The sequence below is a fragment of the Oryctolagus cuniculus genome, chromosome 20 (assembly GCF_051225735.1).
Source record: "Oryctolagus cuniculus isolate XC-2025 breed Fujian yellow rabbit chromosome 20, ASM5122573v1, whole genome shotgun sequence".
Classification (NCBI taxonomy): Eukaryota; Metazoa; Chordata; class Mammalia; order Lagomorpha; family Leporidae; genus Oryctolagus; species Oryctolagus cuniculus.
The window spans coordinates 55,000,609-55,022,443 of record NC_142886.1 but is presented as its reverse complement, the minus strand read 5'-3'; the positions used below and the strand labels follow the sequence as shown (position 1 = coordinate 55,022,443).

The following is a 21,835-nucleotide window of genomic DNA, read 5'->3' as shown; positions in this document are numbered from 1 at the left end:
CTGCACAGGTGCAGAGGGAGATGAAGCCCTGGTTTCAGGTCAGGGAATTGAGGTTTCCTCTCCTTTAACACTTTTCAGGGAATAATTCTACTTTTTTTGTTTCCAACTGACTGCAGATTCCGTGGACACCTCCCTGGGATTTCATATTCATTGTACCATCCAATGGTGTTTGAAGATCATGTAATAATTGTTTCTCGTTTCTGATGCTTTTCCATATGGTTTTACTAATTAACCTGACACAGACTTGTACCAGGGTTATCATCTCTCTCTACCTCCATAAAACATGTCAGCTCTGGTATGTCTGATAATAGCCATTCTAACAGGAGCAATGAGATGTCTCACTGTGCTTCTAACATGGACATACATGATGGTCCCAAATTGATAGCATTTTATATGTCTGTCTATATATCTTCTTTTAATAATTTATAGAAATGATATAATTTTAAATATTTATCATTTTATTTGAGAACTTGTCTTTATGTATTTGTCCAAAACCACAGAGAGACTGAGACTGACAGTGATTTTCTAATTCCTGCGTCACTTCCCAGATGGCTACAAAAGATTCAGCTGGGTCAGGTGACAGCCAGTTGCTTGTAATTCTGTCCAGGTCTCTCACGTGGGACTACTTGGAACCTCATCTACAGCCTCACAGAGTGTGCTTAGGCAGGAATCTGAAACTGGAACCAAAGTAGGACGCAGCACTAAACATCTTGATACAGGAGCAGGAATCCCTCAGGCTCACTCCAGTGCTGCTCCGGTCACCACCTTATCATCACTGCATGTAAACAATTCATTTCTTCCCTTGGGATTCAGTTGCTTGAGATCTTTGAACATTAGGAAACAGGCCTCTAATCATATGTATAATTAATCTTCAATTATTTTAAGTATCTATTTTATTTTAAAGACAGTGTTATAGCAACAGAGGAAGAGACAAACAGATGGAGGGAGAATCTTCCTTCCACGGGTTTCCTTCATGAATGTCTCTAAGACTGGAGATAGCTCAGCCTAAAGTCAGGAGCCTGGAACTTCCTCCAGATTCCCACAGGGCTGGAAGGTGGCAAACCCTTGGGTCATGGTAGACAGTGATCACCATTGCACTTCCTACCTCTGTGAGTTCAAGCGTGTGGACTGCATATATAACTAATGTCACATACTGTGTGTCCACATGTACCTGGATCATTTCTTTTAGTATGTATGCTCCAGGTTGACCCACATTTCCTAATGACAGAACAACCTCCTTCTTAATACTGAATAATATTCCATGTCCAAATGGGAAAGAATCCATTCACTGTTTTATGCACACTTGATCTTGTTGACTGAACTGTTGTGAGCAAAGCTACAACCTGAACACAGGACTGGGGGTGAATTGTGACACAGAGACTTCTACCCAGTGCTTGACCTCAACTCAGAGTCATGATTACTAGACACAGGGAAGGGGGGGGGAACAGGGGACGGCTGATACCAGGACACAAAGCACCACCAAAGGCAGGAATAATTCTGCCCACACCACAGTGGGCTGACTCAGTTCACCACAACCCACCACAGGTTCCAGAAATAACTAGAACTGAGGTCTCCAGGCCTCCCAACAGAGTGATGGAAAGGAGGTGGAAATGTGAATGACAGTGAGTTCATCTGTGCCCATTTCTGCATGCACATTCCAATAGCACACAAACCCCACTACCATTTACAGTGTTCTGTGTCCAGGAACAGTTTTAAACAGTTTAAATAGTTTTTAAATTTTAAGGCAATGGATGAATAAGGAAACAAAACATAGTTAACCTTAAAAAAATACACTTGCAGTCCTTCATCTGTTTAAAAGTGGGCAACAGGCATTAGGACAAAATTGGCTAAGTCCCCACTAGGGACACCCGTTTTCCCATCAGAGAACTGACTGAGCCCAGCCTCACGGCTTCCCACACTTTTCCTCATAATGCATCATAGGAAACTGTAGATGACACTACAAGCAAAGGAGCCCCTACCACCGATGTTTGAATTACACACACAGTTTCTTGCTTCAGGGTTCAGAAAGACTAACTCCTAGGGGTCATAGGCATTTGGGATGTCTGGGGCTGTCAACCCAAAGTCAGAAATCTCCCATGGTCACCTTTTCTGTCCATCTCTACATTTCTGTCTCTCTCACCCCTTTTCTCTCTATCACTGTACCAATGTCTTTCATATAGATGATAAAGAACTTATGGTTATTTAAATAAATGAGGGACATGATATTGCTAGCACTGGATATTAAGGGTACACACATATTAGAATGAAACAAGGTCACTGTCTTCAATCTTTGAAAATTATGATAACATAAACATTCATATCATCTGAATCATATCATAGCCATTAGCCTACAAACCTAGGACACCACGTCTGCACTGGGCCCTGTCCTGTCTGAGGCTTCTGACCCCATGCCTGCTATATAGGGGCAGCACATGCAAATAGGGCTCCCTCTGCCCATGAAAACCAGCCCAGCCCTCACCCTGCAGCTCTGGCACAGGAGCTCCAGCCCCAGGACTCCCAGGTGTCCACTCAGTGAGCGCACTCAACACAGACGCTCACCATGGAGACTGGGCTGCGCTGGCTTCTCCTGGTCGCTGTGCTCAAAGGTAATGATGGAGAACGCGGGGCACTGAGTCTGGGAGAGAACATGAGTGAGAGACACAGAGAGTGTGAGTGACAGCTTCCTGACCAGGACGTCTGTGTTTGCAGGTGTCCAGTGTCAGGAGCAGCTGAAGGAATCCGGGGGAGGCCTGGTCACGCCTGGAGGAACCCTGACACTCACCTGCACAGTCTCTGGATTCTCCCTCAGTAGCTATGGAGGGAGCTGGGTCCGCCAGGCTCCAGGGAAGGGGCTGGAATGGATCGGATACATTAGTAGTAGTGGTAGCACATATACGCGAGCTGGGTGAATGGTCGATTCACCATCTCCAAAACCTCGAGCACGGTGGATCTGAAAATGACCAGTCTGACAGCCTCGGACACGGCCACCTATTTCTGTGCAAGAAACACAGTGAGGGGCCCTCACACTGATCCAAAACACCAAACTCCTGCAGGGGCGCGCGGCTCCACCAGGGGGCGCACGAGACGCACTGAGCCCAGATTCTGGTCCTGCACAGGCGCAGAGGGAGATGAAGTCCTGGTTTCCTGTCAGGAATTGGGGTTTGCTCTCCTGTAACAGTTTTGAGGGAAGAATTCTACTTTTCAATTCTGTCCCTCCCAACTTCAATGACGGGGAGAAACTTTGATGTAAAAGGAAGAAGTCCTAATTGAACGATTTAGTACATTGACAGCGACTGTGCTCACCAGGATCAGAGATGTGGGAATATTGAGGACACTATTGAATCTCTTCCAACCTGACACAGGACAGCACCCTCAGGGCACTGAAAGCTTTGGACAGTTTCAGTTTTCCCTCATAACCAGGGACAGCTGAGACAGGGTCGTTGATCTGTTAAACAGCAACTATTCCACTCATCCCTCTCCTGCCACAACCAGCAAGTGTGCACTGAACCAACATTTGACTCTACATGTGTGTGATCCACACTCACTTTCTGCAGACTTTAACCCGACCTGCATTTCCCCTTTAATCCTGGAACAGTCTGTGGTCCCTGTGTGAACGTCACAGCACTCAGGAATGTACTGCTGCTCAGCTGTGTCTCAGGCTGAGCTTCTGCAGACACCTGGGAAACCTACAGGGACTTCCTCATCCTCTAGGTCCTGGGACCCTCCTGGGGGGCTCCCTGCCTGAACTCAGGAGGGAAATGCACTGGACATCAGCAGTCAAGGTCATAACTGAATGGAAAGTGTTGGGTGTGCACTTCCAGCTGATCTGGTTCTGCTCTAGTGTCGTGAGACCCCCTGCACCTGTTGTGGTTCAGCAGAGCAGAAAGTGGGACACACAGTGGCTGTGCACTCTGGGGCTGGAGTCCACATCACGGGGAGCTGTGTCTGTGGCTCCATCATGATGCCCAGTGTCCTGAGGCTGAATCACAGCTGCAGGAAGAGCCAGTCCCAGAGACCATTTGTCCAGAGTCCCTGCTCTTCACTCCATGTCTATGCTCACTGGCATCATCAATCCATTTGGAGGCTTTCTTTAATATACAGAGGGAGTCCCCCAGGCTGCATATCAAAATTCTGGACACAGCCCATTTGCACGCTTTCCCATAGTTGTACTGACAGTGCACCTGGAAGACAGTAGATGATGGATCTGTTATGACGCCCCATCTCCAAGGTGGGAACACTGATGCAGTTCCATGCTCCTGGGTTCCAGCTGCCAAGCCTTGAGTGCACTGCCTTCATTTATCATCTCCATAAAACATTGGGAAGCACAACACCAGCATTTTCCGTTTTAGCCATTTTATTTTTATAAATGTTTGATAAATATTAATTTGATATATACATATGAGGTACAATTATGTGTTGTCATTCTTATTGACATGTTCATCACAAAATCCACATGTTTCCATGCTAGGATGTCAGTTGTCTCCTGTTTTTTTTTTTTGTTTGTTTGTTTGTTTGTTTTGTTTTGTTTTTTTTTGTTTTTTTTGTTTTTTTGTTTTTTTGACAAGTAGAGTGGACAGTGAGAGAGAGAGACAGAGAGAAAGGTCTTCCTTTGCCGTTGGTTCGCCCTCTAATGGCCACTGTGGCTGGTGCGCTGAGGCCGGCGCACCACACTGATCCGAAGGCAGAAGCCAGGTGTTTCTCCTGGTCTCCCATGTGGTTGCAGGGCCCAAGGACTTGGGCCATCCTTCACTGCACTCCCTGGCCACAGCAGAGAGCTGTCCTGCAAGAGGGGCAACCGGGACAGAATCCGGCGCCTGACCGGGACTAGAACCCAGGGTGCTGGTGCTGCATGTTGAGGATTAGCCTAGTGAGCTGCGGCGCCGGCCAGTTGTCTCCTGTTTTGGAATTCAGTAGACCCAATATTCACTTCACTGCTGTCACCATGCTGTACAGTAGATCCTCAGTGTGTGGATCCTGTGGGACTGAAACTCTGACCTTGCTCCAATGTCTCCTCTGTTCCATGCCCTTTTCTTTCATTATTGATTCCTTCTTCCATGAAAATTTCACTGGATTATATGTGTGAACACTCGTGAACGACGCTGCTTTAATTGCACATGGAACTGCAGATGTGTTTGCCATAGCGACTGTGAATCCTATGCACATCTCCCTGGGATTTCACATTCCTGCTACCCAAAATGCTGTTTGAAGATCCTGTGATAACTGTATGTCTCAGTTTTTGATGACTTTCCATAATGGATTTACTAATTTACCTGACTCCAGCCTTGTGCAACCAGAGTGGTCATCTCTCTTCCTTCACAAGAATTGTCAGCTCTGGCTTGTCTGGTAATACTCATTCTAACATGAAGGAAGGGACATCTCATTGTGCTTCTAAAATGTGCATACATGATGGTCTGAGATTTATGGCATTTTATATGTTTGCTTTTATATCATTTCTTAAAATTATAGATATAATATACATTTAAAATTTGTAGATTTTATTTTATACTTTGTCTTTATGTATTTGTCTAAACCCACAAAGAGACTGAGACTGACAGTGATCTTCTAACTCCTGGTCAATTCCCAGAGGGATACAACTGCTTCAGTTGGATCATGTGACAGCCAGGGGCTTAGAATTCTGTCCAGGTCTCCAAAAGGGAGTACTTGGAACTTCACCTATGGCCACCAGAAACAAACTAGGATGCAGCACTAAAGAACCTGACACGGGAGGCAGCAATCCCACATGCTAACTCCAGTGCTGCTCCTGTCACCACCTTATCAGTCACTGCATTTAAGCAATTGATTTTTTTCCTTGGGATTCACTTGTCTGTGTTTATTCAACATTTGCATGTAGGCTTCTAATGATATGGATAATTAATCTTTCATTTATTTTAATATCTATTTATTTTGTTTGAAAGGCAGTGTTATAGCAAGAGAGGAAGAGACCAACAGATGGAGAATCTTCCTTCCACAGATTTCCTTCCTGAATGGCTGTATAGGCTGGGATGGCTCAGCCAGAAACCAGGACCCTGGAACTTGCCCCAGTTTCCCACAGGGCTGGAAGGTGACAAACCCTTGGGTCATGGTAGACAGTGATCTCCTTTGCACTTCCTACCTCTGTGAGTTCAAGCTTGTGGACTGTATATATAACTAATATCACATACTGTGTGTCCACATGTACCGGGATTATTTCTTTTAGCATATTAGGCTCCAGCCTGACCCATGATTTCGTAATGACAGAATGACCTCCTTCTTAGTACTGAATAATATTCCATGTCCAAATGTGAAAGAATCCATTCACTGTTTTATGCACACTTGCTTTTTGCAGATTGAACTATTGTAATCAAAGCTGCATTACCTGAGGCCAGCACCACTGCTCAATAGGCTAATCCTCCTCCTGCAGCTCGGCACCTGGGTTCTAGTCCCGGTCGGGGCGCCAGATGCTCTCCCGGTGGCTCCTCTTCCAGTGCAGCTCTTTGCTGTGGCCTGGGAGTGCAGTGGAGGATGGCCCAAGTCCTTGGGCTCTGCACCCACATGGGAGACCAGGAGAAGCACCTGGCTCCTGGCTTCAGATCAGGGCGGTGCACCAGCCACAACTCGCTGGCCGCAGCGCCTATTGAGGATTAAACAATGGAAAAAGGAGGACTTTTCTCTCTGTATCTCTCTCTCTCTCACTGTCTAACTCTGCCTGTCAAAAAAAAAAAAAAGCTGCATTACCTGAATGCAGGACTGCGGGTGAATTGTAGCACAGTGACTTCATACCCAGTGCTTGACCTCAAATCAGAGTCATGATTACTAGACTTGAGGAAGAGGGGGGAACAGGGGACGGCTGTTACCAGGGCACAAAGCACCACTCAAAGGGAGGAATAATTATGCTCTGTGCCTCAGTGGGCTGCCTCAGTTCACTAGAACCCAGATCATGTTCCACAAATAACTAGAACTGAGGCCTCCAGGCCTCCCAACACAGAGTGATGGAAAGGAGGTGGAAATGTGCATGACAGTGAGTTGATCTGTGCCCACTTCTAGGACACACAGATTCCAATAGCACACCACACACGACTAACACATACAGTGTTCTGTGTTCAGGAATAGTTTTAAACTAAGGCAATGGATGAATAAGAAACAAATCATAGTTAACGAATCCACTTGCAGTCTTTCATCTGTTTAAAAGTGTGCAGCAGGCACTAGGACAAAATTGGCTAAGTACCCACTAGAGACACCCGTGTTCCCATCAGAGTGTTGCTTGAGCCCAGCCTAACAGATTCCAATACTCTTTCTTGATAATGCATCATGGGAAACTGTAGATGACCCTACAAGTGAATGAGACCCTACCGCCAACGTGGGACACACAGTTTTGTGCTCCAGGTTTTAGAAAGTCTAACTCCTAGATGTCTCAACATTTATGTTTCTCTCACTCCTTCTCTCTCTGTCACTGTTTCAATATCATTAGAAGAGTTAATAATGAACCAACGGTTACTTTAAAAATGAAGGACATGAAACTGCTAACACTGCATATTAAGAGTACACACATATTAAGATGAAATGAGGCATTCGCCTTCAACTTTTTAAAAATAATAATAATGTAAAATTTGACTTGATCAGAATCCTATCATAGCCATCACCTTAAAACCCCAGGACACCCACGTCTGCCCTGGGCCCTGTCCTGTCTGAGGCATCTGACCCCATGCCTGCTATCTAGGGGCAGCACATGCAAATAGGGCTCCCTCTGCCCATGAAAACCAGCCCAGCCCTCACCCTGCAGCTCTGGCACAGGAGCTCCAGCCCCAGGACTCCCAGGTGTCCACTCAGTGAGCGCACTCAACACAGACGCTCACCATGGAGACTGGGCTGCGCTGGCTTCTCCTGGTCGCTGTGCTCAAAGGTAATGATGGAGAACGCAGGGCACTGAGTCTGGCAGAGGACGTGAGTGAGAGACCCAGAGAGTGTGAGTGACAGCTTCGTGACCAGGACGTCTGTGTTTGCAGGTGTCCAGTGTCAGGAGCAGCTGGTGGAGTCCGGAGGAGGCCTGGTCACGCCTGGGGGATCCCTGAAATTCTCCTGCAAAGGCTCTGGATTCGACTTCAGTAGCTATGCAATGTGCTGGGTACACCAGGCTCCAGGTAAAGGGTGGGAGTGGATCCGATGGATTAGTAGTGGTGGTAGCACATGGTACGCAAGCTGGGCGAATGGCCGATTCACTACCTCCAGCGATAACGCCCAGAGCACAGTTTGCCTACAACTGAACAGTCTGACAGCCACAGACTCGGCCTTGTATTACTGTGCCAGAGACAGTGTGAAGACCCTCAGGGTGAACCCAGACACAAACCTCCCTGCTGGGGCACGTGGCTCCACCAGGGGGCGCACAAGACGCACCGAGAGACTCAGACCCAGGACCAGATGCAGTGGGAGGTGAATCGCTGGCTCCGGTCCGGAAATTGGGGTTTGTGGTCCTCTAAAGCTTTGCTACATTCCGATCTGGATGGATGATTCTCTCCCTAACACCGATCACCGAGCAGAAGTTTTGGTATCACGGGAAGACGTCACATGAAGAAAATGAAGTCGTTTCTGGAGGAATGAATGACATCTCTGGGGTCCCCAGCATCTGAGACCTGAGGAAGCTCTGGGCACCCAGGGAGGCTTTTCCAGTTAGTACCATCATGCAGTACCCAAGATAGGAGGTGTATGGAGCAAAAAGGTTTATTGAGCTCACAGCTGTAGAGGCTGGATGTCCAGGATCAGAGAGTGAGAATGTTGTGCCGTCAGCCATCATAATATTGTGAACAGCATGGCAGTCATCAGGCATCCTAACATTGTGAACACGGATGGGAGGGACCCCATCCCCACACAGGACGTCAGACGAGACCAGGGCTGACTCTAGCAGCACTGTGCTATGTGCTGAAGCTGGGGACCCAGGAGATCTACTGTGATCTCCTCCATAGCAGATTCCCCAGAAGTGAACAATCTATTTCTGTAAACATCCAGACCATGCACCCCCTGCCAGTGCTGTTATGTTGCGGCCATGCTCAGCACTGAAGCTGTGAGGACAAACCACATCCACCCCCACAGGCTGCTCCCAGCATTCCATGTGGTCCTGTTAGGGGCACTGGAGACCTCAGCTTCCTCCATGAGGCCCTGACGTTGAATCCACTCATGGTGGGAGTCGTCACTGGATGCACTCCCAGAGACGATGTCATTCCACGTCTCCCAGGCACCTGTGCTAGTTTTACTCAGTGGTGGTCAGTGTGGAGGATGCAAGGGGGCAAGGAGACCTGATCAGACCTCCTGACTCAGTGCTCTCCTGAAGGCACTGGGGCCCAGCTGTGTGGCCCTTCCACCTGTCCTTACTCTCCTGCACAATAGAGCCCACCCCCCCACCAAGTCCTCTCTCTCCTGCTGCTGGACCCTGTCCCCGACTGTCTATTCCCCACGTGCCATGGTTCTCCTCCCCAGTCCTCAGCTTTGGGGGTGGAGCCATCCCCTGAAGATGCAGACTTCTGTGTCTTGGGGGATCAGTGCTAGCACGGTGTCTGGGGTGGCCTCTGCTCACTAGCATTTTCTACAGGATCCCACCAGGACATGGGTCATGATGGTTTCCTCCTGCAGGTGAATCACTTTCTTACTAGTGGACACAGAGGAGCAGGGTCTGGGGTATTGAGGCTGAGGATGCTGTTCCTGCAGAGCCGTGAGCAGAGCCAGCACTGCTTGGTGTGTGTGTGTGGCCTCTCCAACTGAGCAGCTGAAGGCTGCATGTTAGGTGGAACTTACCCTCCATACTTGATGCACGGAGCCTCCCATCATGCATGTGGGGACCTCACCACCCAGTGATCCCACTGAGAGGGGCTCTAGGGAGGGGACAAGGCCATGAGGGTTGCTGCCTGCATTGAAGGGAACAGGACATTTGAAAGACCCTTCAGTAACTCAAGGTTTAATTCTCATACATGAGTCAGTAAGGAAAAGAGAGAGATGCTCCCACTCACTGCACTTTCTCCAATGTCGCTGTGGCCAGGTCTGCCTCCCCGCCTGGCCCAGTTTCAGGACAACAATCAGGTGCATCCACTAGAGTGACACGGTCCAAATATCTTCCATAAATTTCTGATTCCTGGGGCTGCAGGAGCAGGAATCTGGTACTGGGACCCAGAACCACATATGAGAACCTGGCACTCCCCTGGGTAATGTTTGCATCTTAAACAGTGCAACTTTCAATTTATTATTTCCTTTATTTCCATGAAATTTGATGACACAGTTAAGACTAATACACTGCATATTTGTGCAAAATATCATATTCTTACTCTGATTTACTTTTTTTAACTATAATTTAATGAATATAAATTTCCAAAGTACGACTTATGGATTACAAGGGCTTCCCCCCCAATACCGTCCCTCCCACCCGCAACACTCCCCTTTCCCACTCCCTCTCCCCTTCCATTCCCATCAAGATTCATTTTCGATTCTCTTTATATACAGAAGATCAGTTTAGCATACATTAAGATTTCAACAGCTTGCTCCCACACAGAAACATAAAGTGAAAAATAATAGATGATTTTTTAAATGATGATGAAATCAGATCAGACCTATTGTCATGTTTAATCCCAGTGAGAGTCAGGTTGGGAATTGATAATTTCTTTTTTTTTACAGAAGATCAGTTTAGTATGCATTAAGTAAAGATTTCAACAGTTTGCACCCCCATAGAAACACAAAGTGAAATATACTGTTTGAGTACTCGTTATAGCATTAAATCTCAATGTACAGCACATTAAGGACAGAGATCCTACATGAGGAGTAAGTGCACAGTGACTCCTGTTGTTGACTTAGCAAATTGACACTCCTGTTTATGGCATCAGTAATCTCCCTATGCTCCAGTCATGAGTTTCCAAGGCTATGGAAGCCTTTTGAGTTCTCCGACTCTTATCTTGTTTAGACAAAGTCATAGTCAAAGTGGAGGTTCTCTCCTCCCTTCAGAGAAAGGTACCTCCTTCTTTGAAAACCTGTTCTTTCCATTGGGATCTCACTCACAGAGATCTTTCATTTAGGCCTTTTTTTTTTGGCCAGAGTGTCTTGGCTTTCCATGCCTGAAATACTCTCATGGGCTTTTCAGCCAGATCCGAATGCCTTTAGGGCTGATTCTGAGGCCAGAGTGCTGTTTAGGACATCTGCCATTCTATGAGTCTGCTGAGTATCTCACTTCCCATGTTGGATCACTCTCCCCTTTATTTATTCTATCAGTTAGTATTAGCAGGTACTAGACTTATGTGCTCCCTTTGACTCATAGTCCTTTCATTATGATCAATTGTGAACTGAAATTGATCTCTTGGACAAGGGAGATGGCATTGGTACATGCCACCTTGATGGGATTGAATTGGAGTCCCCTGGTATGTTTCTAACTCTACCATTTGGGGCAAGTCAGCTTGAGCATGTCCCAAATTGTACATCTCTTCCCTCTCTTATTCCCACTCTTATGTTTAACAGGGATCACATTTCAGTTAAATTTCAACACTTAAGAATAACTGTGTATTAATTACAGAATTAAACCAGTCATGTTAAGTAGAACAGACAAAAAAACTACTAAGAGGGATAATGTATTAAGTTGTTCATTATGCTGATCAAGTCACCGTTTCTCATAGTGTCCATTTCACTTCAGGAGGTTTCCTTTTTGGTGTTCAGTCAGTTGTCACCGATCAGGGAGAACATATGGTATTGGTCCCTTTGGGACTGGCTTACTTCACTCAGCATGATGTGTTCCAGATTCCTCCATTTTGTTGCAAATGACTGGATTTCATTGTTTCTTACTGCAGTATAGTATTCTAGAGAGTACATATCCCATAATTTCTTTATCCAGTCTACCGTTGATGGACATTTAGGTTGGTTCCAGGTCTTGGCTATTGTGAATTGTGCTGCAATAAACATTAGGGTGCAGACCACTTTTTTTGTTTGCCAATTTAAATTCCTTTGGGTAAATTCCACGGAGTGGGATGGGTGGGTCGAACGGTAGGGTTACCTTCAGGTTTCTGAGGAATCTCCAGACTGACTTCCATAGTGGCTTGACCAGTTTGCATTCCCACCAACAGTGGATTAATGTCGCTTTGTCCCCACATCCTGGCCAGCATCTGTTGTTGGTAGATTTCTGTATGTGAGCCATTCTAACCGGGGTGAGGTGAAACCTCATTGTGATTTTGATTTGCATTTCCCTGACTGCTAGTGATCTTGAACATTTTTTCATGTGTCTGTTGGACATTTGGATTTCCTCTTTTGAAAAATGTCTATTGAGGTCCTTGGCCCATCTCTTAAGTGGTTTGTTTGTTTTGTTTTTGTGGAGTTTCTTGATCTCTTTAGACTCTGGTTATTAACCCTTTATCTGTTGCATAGTTTGCAAATATTTTTTCCCATACTGTTGGTTGTCTCTTCCCTCTCCTGACTGTTTCTTTTGCAGTACAGAAACTTCTCAATTTGATGCAATCCCAATAGTTGATTTTGGCTTTGACTGTCTGTGCCTCCCGGGTCTTTTCCAGAAACTCTTTGCCTGTGCCAATATCTTGAAGGGTTTCTCCAATGTTCTCTAATAACTTGATGCTGTCAGGTCATAGATTTAGGTCTTTTATACATGTTGAGTGGATTTTTGTGTACGGTGTAAGGTAGGGGTCTTGCTTCATGCTTCTGCACGTGGAAATCCAGTTTTCCCAGCACCATTTATTGAATAGACTGTCCTTGCTCCAGGAATTAGTTTTAGATCCTTGATCAAATATAAGTTGGCTGTAGAGGTTTGGGTTGGTTTCTGGTGTTTCAATTCTGTTCCATTGGTCTATCCATCTGTTTCTGTACCAGTACCATGCTGTTTTGATTACAACTGCCCTGTAGTATGTCCTGAGATCTGGTATTGTGATGCCTCCGGCTTTGTTTTTGTTGTACAAGATTGTTTTAGCTATTCGAGGTCTCTTGTGCCTCCATATGAATTTCAGCATCATTTTTTCTAGATCTGAGAAGAATGTCTTTGGTATCCTGATTGGAATTGCATTGAATCTATAAATTGCTTTTGGGAGAATGGACATTTTGATGATGTTGATTCTTCCAATCCATGAGCATGGAAGATTTTTCCATTTTTTGGTATCCTCTTCTATTTCTTTCTTTAAGAGATTTTAATTCTCATTGAAGAGATCTTTAACATCCTTGTTTAAGTTTATTCCAAGGTATTTGATTGTTTTTGTAGCTATTGTGAATGGGATTGATCTTAGCAGTTCTTTCTCAGTCGTGGCATTGCTTGTGTATACAAAGGCTGTTGATTTTTGTGCATTGATTTTATATCCTGCCACTTTGCCAAACTCCTCTATGAGTTCCAATAGTCTCTTAGTAGAGTTCTTTGGATCCTCTAAGTAACGAATCATATCATCTGAAAAGAGGGATAGTTTACTTCTTCCTTCTCAATTTGTATTCCTTTAATTTCTTTTTCTTGTCTGATGGCTCTGGCTAAAACTTCCAGAACTATGTTAAATAGCAGTGGTGAGAGTGGGCATCCCTGTCTGGTGCCAGATCTCAGTGGAAATGCTTCCAACTTTTCCCCATTGAATAGGATGCTGGCCGTGGGTTTTTCATAAATTGCTTTGATTATATTGAGGAATGTTCCTTCTATACCCAATTTGCTTAGAGTTTTCATCATGAAAGGGTGTTGAATTTTATCGAATGCTTTCTCTGCATCTATTGAGATAATCATATGATTTTTCTTCTGCAGTCTGTTAATGTGGTGAATCACATTGATTGATTTGCGAATGTTGAACCATCCCTGCATACCAGGGATAAATTCCACGTGGTCTGGGTGGATGGTTTTTCTGATGTGTTGTTGTATTCTATTGGCGAGAATTTTATTGAGGATTTTTGCATCTATGTTCATCAGGGATACTGGTCTTTAATTTTCTTTCAGTGCTGCATCTTTCTCTGGCTTAGGGATTAAGGTGATGCTGGCTTCATAGAAAGAATTTGGGAGGATTCCCTCTTTTTTGATTGTTCTGAATAGTTTGAGAAGAAATGGGATTAGTTCTTCTTTAAATGTCTGGTAGAATTCAGCAGTGAATCCATCCGGTCCTGGGTTTTTCTTTGTTGGGAGGGCCTTTATTACTGTTTCAATTTCTGTCTCAGTTATGGATCTATTTAGGTTTTCTATGTCTTCATGGTTCAATTTTGGTAGATTGCCTGTGTCCAGGAATCTATCCATTTCTGATAGATTTTCCTGTTTGCTGGCATACAAGTCCTTGTAGTAATTTCTGATGATTCTTTTTATTTCTGTGGTGTCTGTTGTTACATTTCCTTTTTCATCTCTGATTTTATTGATTTGGGTCTTTTCTCTTCTTTTTTTAGTTAGTTGGGCCAATGGGGTGTCAATTTTGTTTATTTTTTCAAAAAACCAGCTTCTCGCTTGGCTGATTTTTTGTAATGTTATTTTGGATTCAATCCTGTTAATTTCTTCTCTGATTTTAATTATTTCTCTTCTCCTAGTAGATTTGGGTTTGGTTTGCTGCAGTTTTTCTAGGTCCTTGAGATGCACTGAAAGCTCATTTATTTGGCACCTTTCCAATTTCTTGATGGAGGCACCTATTGCTGTAAACTTGCCTCTCAGTACTGCTTTTGCTGTATCCCATAAGTTTTGATATGTTGTGTTGTTATCCTCATTTACTTCCAGAAAGTTTCTGATTTCTCTTTTGATTTCTTGAATGACCCAGTGTTCACTCAGGAGCATGTTGTTCAGTCTACATGTGTTTGCATACTTTCTAGGGTTTCCTGAGTTGCTAATTTCCAGCTTCATTCCGCTGTGGTCTGAGAAGCTGCATGGTATGATTCTAATTTTTTTAAATTTGCTGAGATTTGCTTTATGGCCTAGTATGTGATCAATCCTAGAGAAGGTTCCATGCACTGATGAGAAGAATGTAAAGTCTTTAGATGTAGGATTGAAAGTTCTGTAGATATCTGTTAGATCCATTTGGGCAATAGTGTCGATTAAATCTGCTGTTTCCTTGTTGGCCTTCTATCTGGATGATCTGTCTATTTCTGAGAGTGGAGTATTGAAGTCCCCCAGTACTATTGTATTGGGGTCTAAGTCTCCCTTTAAGTCCCTTAACATATCTTTTAAATAGACCGGTGCCCTGTAATTAGGTTCATATACATTTATAATAGTTACATCTTCCTGTTGAATTGAACCCTTAATCATTATATATTGTCCCTCTTTGTCTCTCTTAACAGTCTTTGTTTTAAAGTTTATTTTCTCTGATATTAATATGGCTACACCTGCTTTTTTTGTTTCTGTTGGCATGGAATATCTTTTTCCAACCTTTCACTTTCAGTCTGCATGCATCTTTTTTAGAGAGAAGTGTTTCTTGTAGGCAACAAATAGTTGGGTTGTATTCCTTGAGCCAATCAGCCAATCGGTGTCTTTTAACTTAAGAGTTAAGACCATTAATGCTTAATGTGACTATTGATATGTAGTGACTTTGACCTGCCATTTTCCCAGAGATATTTTCTAGTATATGCTTTGAGCTTCCCATGCTCTTTTACTGGTGGTTTTTCTTCCTTTCCCTTCTTTCATATTGATGGCCGTGTTTCTGTGTTTCCGAGTGTAGCACATCTTTAAGTATCTTTTGCAGGGCTGGACGAGTGGCCACAAAGTCTTTCAATTTCTGTTTGCTATGAAAGGTCTTTATTTCACCTTCATTCACACATGAGAACTTAGCAGTATATAATATTCTGGGCTGGCAATTTTTCTCTCTTAGCACCTGTGCTATGTCTCGCCATTCCCTCCTAGCCTGTAGTGTTTCTGATGAGAAGTCTGCTGTGAGTCTAATTGGAGATCCTCTGAGAGTAATCTGACGTTTCTCTCTTGCACATTTTAGGATCTTTTCTTTATGTTTCACTGTGGTGAGTTCAATTACCACGTGTCGTGGTGAGGATCTCTTTTGGTCACGTTTATTGGGGGTTCTATGAGCTTCCTGTACTAGGATGTCTCTGTCCTTCTCCAAACCTGGAAAGTTCTCTGCTAGTATCTCACTAAAAAGGCCTTCTAATCCTTTTTCTCTCTCCATGCCTTCAGGAACTCCTAGAACTCGAATGTTGGTTTTTTTAATAGTATCCTGTAGATTCCCAACAATATTTTTTAGATTTCGAATTTCCTCTTCTTTTCTTTGGTTTGACTGTATGTTTTCCTGTGCTCTGTCTTCTAAGTCTGATATTCTCTCTTCTACTTCACCCATTTTGTTTTTAAGACTTTCTAGTGTGTTTGTCATTTGAGCTATTGAGTTCTTTGTAGGACCCCAAAAGCGGTGTCCTTTTGTGACGACCCCAGAAACACAGACTCCAGACCAGACGATGCAAAAGAACAGGAGGTAATTTTATTTCATTTGCGCAAATGGGCCCTCTGCTGCTGCAAGCAGCGAGAAAGAGAGAGGAGCCCCGAGCAGCTATCTCACACAGCTTTTAAGGGGCAAAACCACAAAATTAACATACCATAGGGTGGCGTAAGTTTATTGGGCAACTACAAGGGGAGGAGGTCGTCGAGGAGGAGGAGAAACGGAGCTTGGATAAGGGGAGGGGGTCATTGAAGAGCAGAAAGGGGTGGCTACATGCCCTACATGCCTCGCGTTTTTTTTTTTTTTTTTTGTTAAGCTTGAACAAGCACAGGGGAGGGGGCTTATCTACATAGAAGGATGTTCTGTTGCCCATATCTCTGGTTAGTAGCTAACTGCTTTCTCTGTGAACCGGTTTACTCCCCATTTCTCAAGGCCTTCTCTGGAACTGTTTGTCTCAGGAGCCCCATTTTTTTTTAAGGCTACTTTTATGGTGGCTCACAGCCGCTTCTTTCATTCCCCCATTTTCTCTTTGAACTAATTTTAATCCTAAAATTGTGTGCCCGTTAATGAGGGGTTTCAATATGGTCACTGGTGGCCAGGGCTTGATACTGTTGTGTGAGGACTAATGCCTGTACGGTGGACAGCCTATCCCTAACAAACTGGAGTAATCGGCATCTTCGGTTTCGGTATCTACATCCCGAGGGAAGATTGTCTCTGACCAGACCCGTTGGATTCAGAGGGATGCTGTCCTGATCGGGTAGATCCCAGGTATCTAGCCCCAGGACCATCTGGCATACGTCTGGGTGGAGAGAAGGCCACCACGTCCCTGGGACCCAAGTGTCGCTGGTTGACCAGGCCACACTACCCGAAGGGGAGATCACTTCCCAGGTGAGCTTTTGCGGAGCATGGGCATTTGAGAGGGACGAGCTGGATAGGGTGAGACTAGGGTGAGTCATAAGCAATACAGGCAACAGGCTAATGATTACAAACATTAAGCAGTTTTTAAAAGTCTTATCTTGAGGGGGTTTTGAGTGCGCTGGAGTGTCCATCTGGCTGAGTCGTCCGCGGGGCCTTCTCCCTCTGGCAGTGCCTTCTTGACGTGGGAAGCGTGAACCCAAGTGGCAATCCCGTCGACCTTCACTGCAGTGGGTGTCGTCAGCAGCACCGTGTAGGGTCCCTTCCAACGCGGCTTGAGGGTCCTGGACTGATGTCTGCGGACATACACTGAATCTCCAATATGGAACGGGTGTGGCACTGTAGGGCACTTGGATTGGTACACTGCCGCTAGAGGTTTCAACACATGCTTTTGAATCAGCTGCAGAGCTCTCAGTCGGGTCTGCAGACTGGGGGAAGTGGCATAAGAGTCAATGCTAGGCCCCAACAAGTCAGCTATTGGGGGAGGACCCCCATACAATATTTTATACAGAGTCAACCCGAACGCGGAGGGAGTGTTGCGGGCCCAGAATAGGGCCATTGGTAATAACTCGACCCAGTCTTTAGCCCCAGTCTCCATTATTAATTTGGTTAAGGTCTTTTTTTTGTTTGTTTTATTTTTCTGGTCTTTTTTACGTTCCTGTTCTCTGCGTAATCTCTCTTTTTTTTGTTTTTTTTTTTTTTTATTGAAAATCTTTTCTGTCTCCTTAACTAGGTCCTGCAGTGTATACCCCTGCAACCCCTCCAGCCTCTGTAGCCTTATGCGGATGTCCGGGGTCGATTGTCCAATGAAGGACATGATTACATTGGCCTGCCGGTCAGGGGCCTGTGGGTCAAAGGGAGTATACATTCTGTATCTTTCCATTAGCCTTTCTAAAAACCCTGCCGGAGTTTCCTCACTACCCTGCACAATCACACGTACCCCAAATTGGTGGGGCGCCTTCCTGCCCCTCGGAGCCCTGTCAGGAGAACCTGGCGGTAGAGACGGAGTCGCTCCCTACCTGCTGTCATATTGAAATCCCAATTAGGTCGAGTCAGTGGGAACACCTCATCAATCTCGTTAGGTAGCTGAGTGGGGCGGCCGTCATCCCCCGGCACATTTTTGCGGGCTTCTGTGAAAACCCGCTGCCGCTCTTCCGTGGTCAGGAGGGCCTGTAAAAGTACTGATGCAGCCATGGCAAGGGCAGTGTATTCTCCTATTAGGATGATTGTTATTGTAGTCTTCAGGTAAAGCACACCACTGCTCTATCCGCTGCTGTAAATACAGATTCTTAACATTAGGGCCACACGGCCCAGGGAGCAATTGCAGAAAGGATGTTGGTTACATGGAAAAACCCATCCCTTAGGAGCCCTTGTCCCATACCAGTACTGGATCAGGTCCATTCCATTGATTGGTGATAGGATCCCTCCATTTTACCATTGCTCTTTTTATAGCTGTTTTTAAGCAGTTAGAATTTAACAGAGACATCAAGAGAACATAATAGATTACTTTAACTCATTGTTTTAACAGAGGATCAGATTTTGATTTTATGTCAAAGAAAATAACTAAATATTTTTTATAATATTTTGTGACTTTTTTACATCTTCTGTAACTTGTTTAAACCTTTTTCCCCCCTTTTTTTATTTCAGTATAAACCAGTCATTAAGATAAATAATTTTTATAAATTATGTTTTTTTTATTTAAAAATATTTTTTTAAATTTTTATTAAGAACAGGCTTTTATGTTTGTGACCTTTTATATTAAAATGATGGTATCTGGGACTGTAGCAGTCAATGGGTGAGTAACTTTGTTTAATTCTCTGTAATCCACAGTCATTTTTCAGGTTTCATCTGAATTTTTAAGATAATTTTTTTACTGTTTTAGATATTTTCTCATATTCACCTGGAATTCTGTATTGTTTACACTGAATAACCTTAGTTGGCCCTGGCAGCAGTACAGGAGTTTGATATAATTTTTTTTTTTACTATTATTTAGCAGTTTGACTCCAAAGGGCAGCATTTTTTTTTAATTTATATTTATCCTGTACTTATTTTTTTAATTGCTTACACATGCATCAGTATGCAGATAACAAAATCCATTTTCACCTCCCCAAAGCCTATAGTTCATCCCCCTTTTCCACCGGCACTGATAGCAAAACCTCAATAACTTGTGGAGGCTGTGCACTCCGTAACTTGCCATCCCAATTCTCACTCGATTCTGAGCAGAGAGCCCATTCCTTCACCAAAGAGGCGAACTGAAGGTCTTTCCAGCCAGGAACATCACAGGTTACACATGCAACTTCAGTTTTTTTTTTTTTTTTAAAGAAAGGCATTGCTTTGCATACTTGCGGATCCTGCCAACTATGCCAATTTGTGACAGTAAATTACTTTTCAGCTGTCTGCTGTGCACAGACTTAGTTACTTTTAGTTTAATCCACAAGAAATACGCTGCAAGCCTTGTAGTGCACACTAAAATTATTTACAGGAAAGATGGTAAAGGAGCATAGATTAACAGAATGTTGCAATAAACATGGCTCCATTGCTTAAATGATACTCTAGTAAGACGGTCCACTGATCTCTGTAGGGAGGGCCTGAGGCTGGCCCCGCTTTCAGTTTCCTGAACTCTGTTTTTTAATGAATTACCTTCTTTATCAGTTTTGGAGTGACATTTATTGGCCCAATGCCTTCCCTTTTAGCACTGGAAGCAAATCCCAAGAAGAGCCTTATTTTGATTTTTGACTTCTGGACAATTTTTGTACATGACCCTGTTGCCCACATTTATAGCACCCTCATTTATCAGGCATAGCCCTCCTTGATGATTTTTGTAATGACATACCAAGCAGAGCGTCAGGTCCTGAATGTCCTGTTATTAATCCATTTTGTTAATTTCTTATTAAAGGGACTGTCACAGAACACCTCAATCACAGTAGTCAATTGATCATGTCCCCCAAATCCCGGACGAGCCCCCAAATGTAGGACCCCAAAAGTGGTGTCGTTTTGTGACGACCCCAGAAACACAGACTCCAGACCAGACGATGCAAAAGAACAGGAGGTAATTTTATTTCATTTGCGCAAATGGGCCCTCTGCTGCTGCAAGCAGCGAGAAAGAGAGAGGAGCCCCGAGCAGCTATCTCACACAGCTTTTAAGGGGCAAAACCACAAAATTAACATACCATAGGGTGGCGTAAGTTTATTGGGCAACTACAAGGGGAGGAGGTCGTCGAGGAGGAGGAGAAACGGAAGCTTGGATAAGGGGAGGGGGTCATTGAAGAGCAGAAAGGGGTGGCTACGTGCCCTACATGCCTCGCGTTTTTTTTTTTTTTTTTTGTTAAGCTTGAACAAGCACAGGGGAGGGGGCTTATCTACATAGAAGGATGTTCTGTTGCCCATATCTCTGGTTAGTAGCTAACTGCTTTCTCTGTGAACCGGTTTACTCCCCATTTCTCAAGGCCATCTCTGGAACTGTTTGTCTCAGGAGCCCCATTTTTTTTTTAAGGCTACTTTTATGGTGGCTCACAGCCGCTTCTTTCATTCTTCATTTCATTTTGATTTCTCTTCACTATCACACTTTCCTGTTCTACTAGTTTATGCGTTTCATTTTGATTCTTCCTTAAAATTTCATTTTCATGAGAGAGATTTTCAATCCTGTCCAATAAGGATTTCTGTAGTTCAAGGATTTGCTTTTGAAAACTTCTAAATGTTCTTATCATAAATTTTTTGAAATCCGTATCTTGCATTTCTTCTATCTCATCATCTTCATAATCTTGGCTTGGGGTGTTTTGTTTATTTGGAGGCATCATAGTGTCATCATTGATCTTGTTCCCTCGATTTCTGTGTTTGTTGCTTGGCATAGTTAATTCTTCTTTCGTCACTGTGCATTTTTTTAATTTTTTTTTATTTTATACTATGTCTGTGTTAAGTGGACTGCCTGCTGTTGGAGGATCCTTGGAGGCTTGAGATGGGTGTGGCCTGAGAGCTCTGCTTGGTTCTTCTGGGTTACGGGTGTGCAAAGGTGACACCCTCAGTTTATGTATGGTAAATCTCTCTCTATTTATTTATTTATTTATTTATTTAATTTATTCAGGAGGTAAGTAATACCGCACCACAAGGCTGTGCAGAATTGATGGTATTTAGCTTCCGATCTCTGGCTTCTACCCAAAGAGTCTGTGCAGGCTCTGTTTCTCCTCTGGACTCCCACTGGGTTGCCTAGGCTACTGAATTGTAGTGACTCAGTTCCTTAGCTCTCCCCTGTTGTTATGTAAATCCAGAGAGGGGGCCTGCTCTTTGTCTCTTGCAAACCTTGCAAACTCTTGCAAACTCTTGCAAACCTTGCAACCTTGCAACCTTTTCAAGGTTGGCGGAGAGAGAACCCCCCCACCTTTTTTCCTTCTCTCCTGTAGTCAGTCTGGTGAACTTTCCCACTCCCCTCTAGATTCTGACCGCCATTTCCCTGTCAATGTCATGGGTTACTTAGCTCACCTCCCCTTCCAGCGCCGATGTGTGGACTCGGAGCCCTGGGCGTCCCAAGTCTCCCTGCTGGTGTCTGTGTGACATCCACTCCCCTTCCTGCACTGGCCCACAGACCCTGCGGCTCCTGCAGCTCG

At 44.4% G+C, this 21,835-nt stretch overlaps 1 protein-coding gene and 3 pseudogenes across 2 annotated transcripts in view; all 4 read left to right on the top strand.

The window, feature by feature from the left end:
- Nucleotides 1-21,835, top strand: part of LOC149120240 (Ig heavy chain V-A1 region BS-5 pseudogene) — a 198,278-nt pseudogene that overhangs the window by 599 nt on the left and 175,844 nt on the right.
- LOC149120243 (immunoglobulin heavy variable 3-23 pseudogene) overlaps nt 1-21,835 on the top strand; it is a 393,977-nt pseudogene that overhangs the window by 275,588 nt on the left and 96,554 nt on the right. The window lies entirely within an intron of this gene.
- LOC100353328 (immunoglobulin heavy variable 3-11) overlaps nt 1-21,835 on the top strand; it is a 226,253-nt gene that overhangs the window by 136,498 nt on the left and 67,920 nt on the right. The gene's annotated exons all lie outside the window — the stretch shown is intronic.
- LOC149120248 (Ig heavy chain V-A2 region P-MU-3 pseudogene) lies at nt 2,561-6,340 on the top strand (annotated as a pseudogene).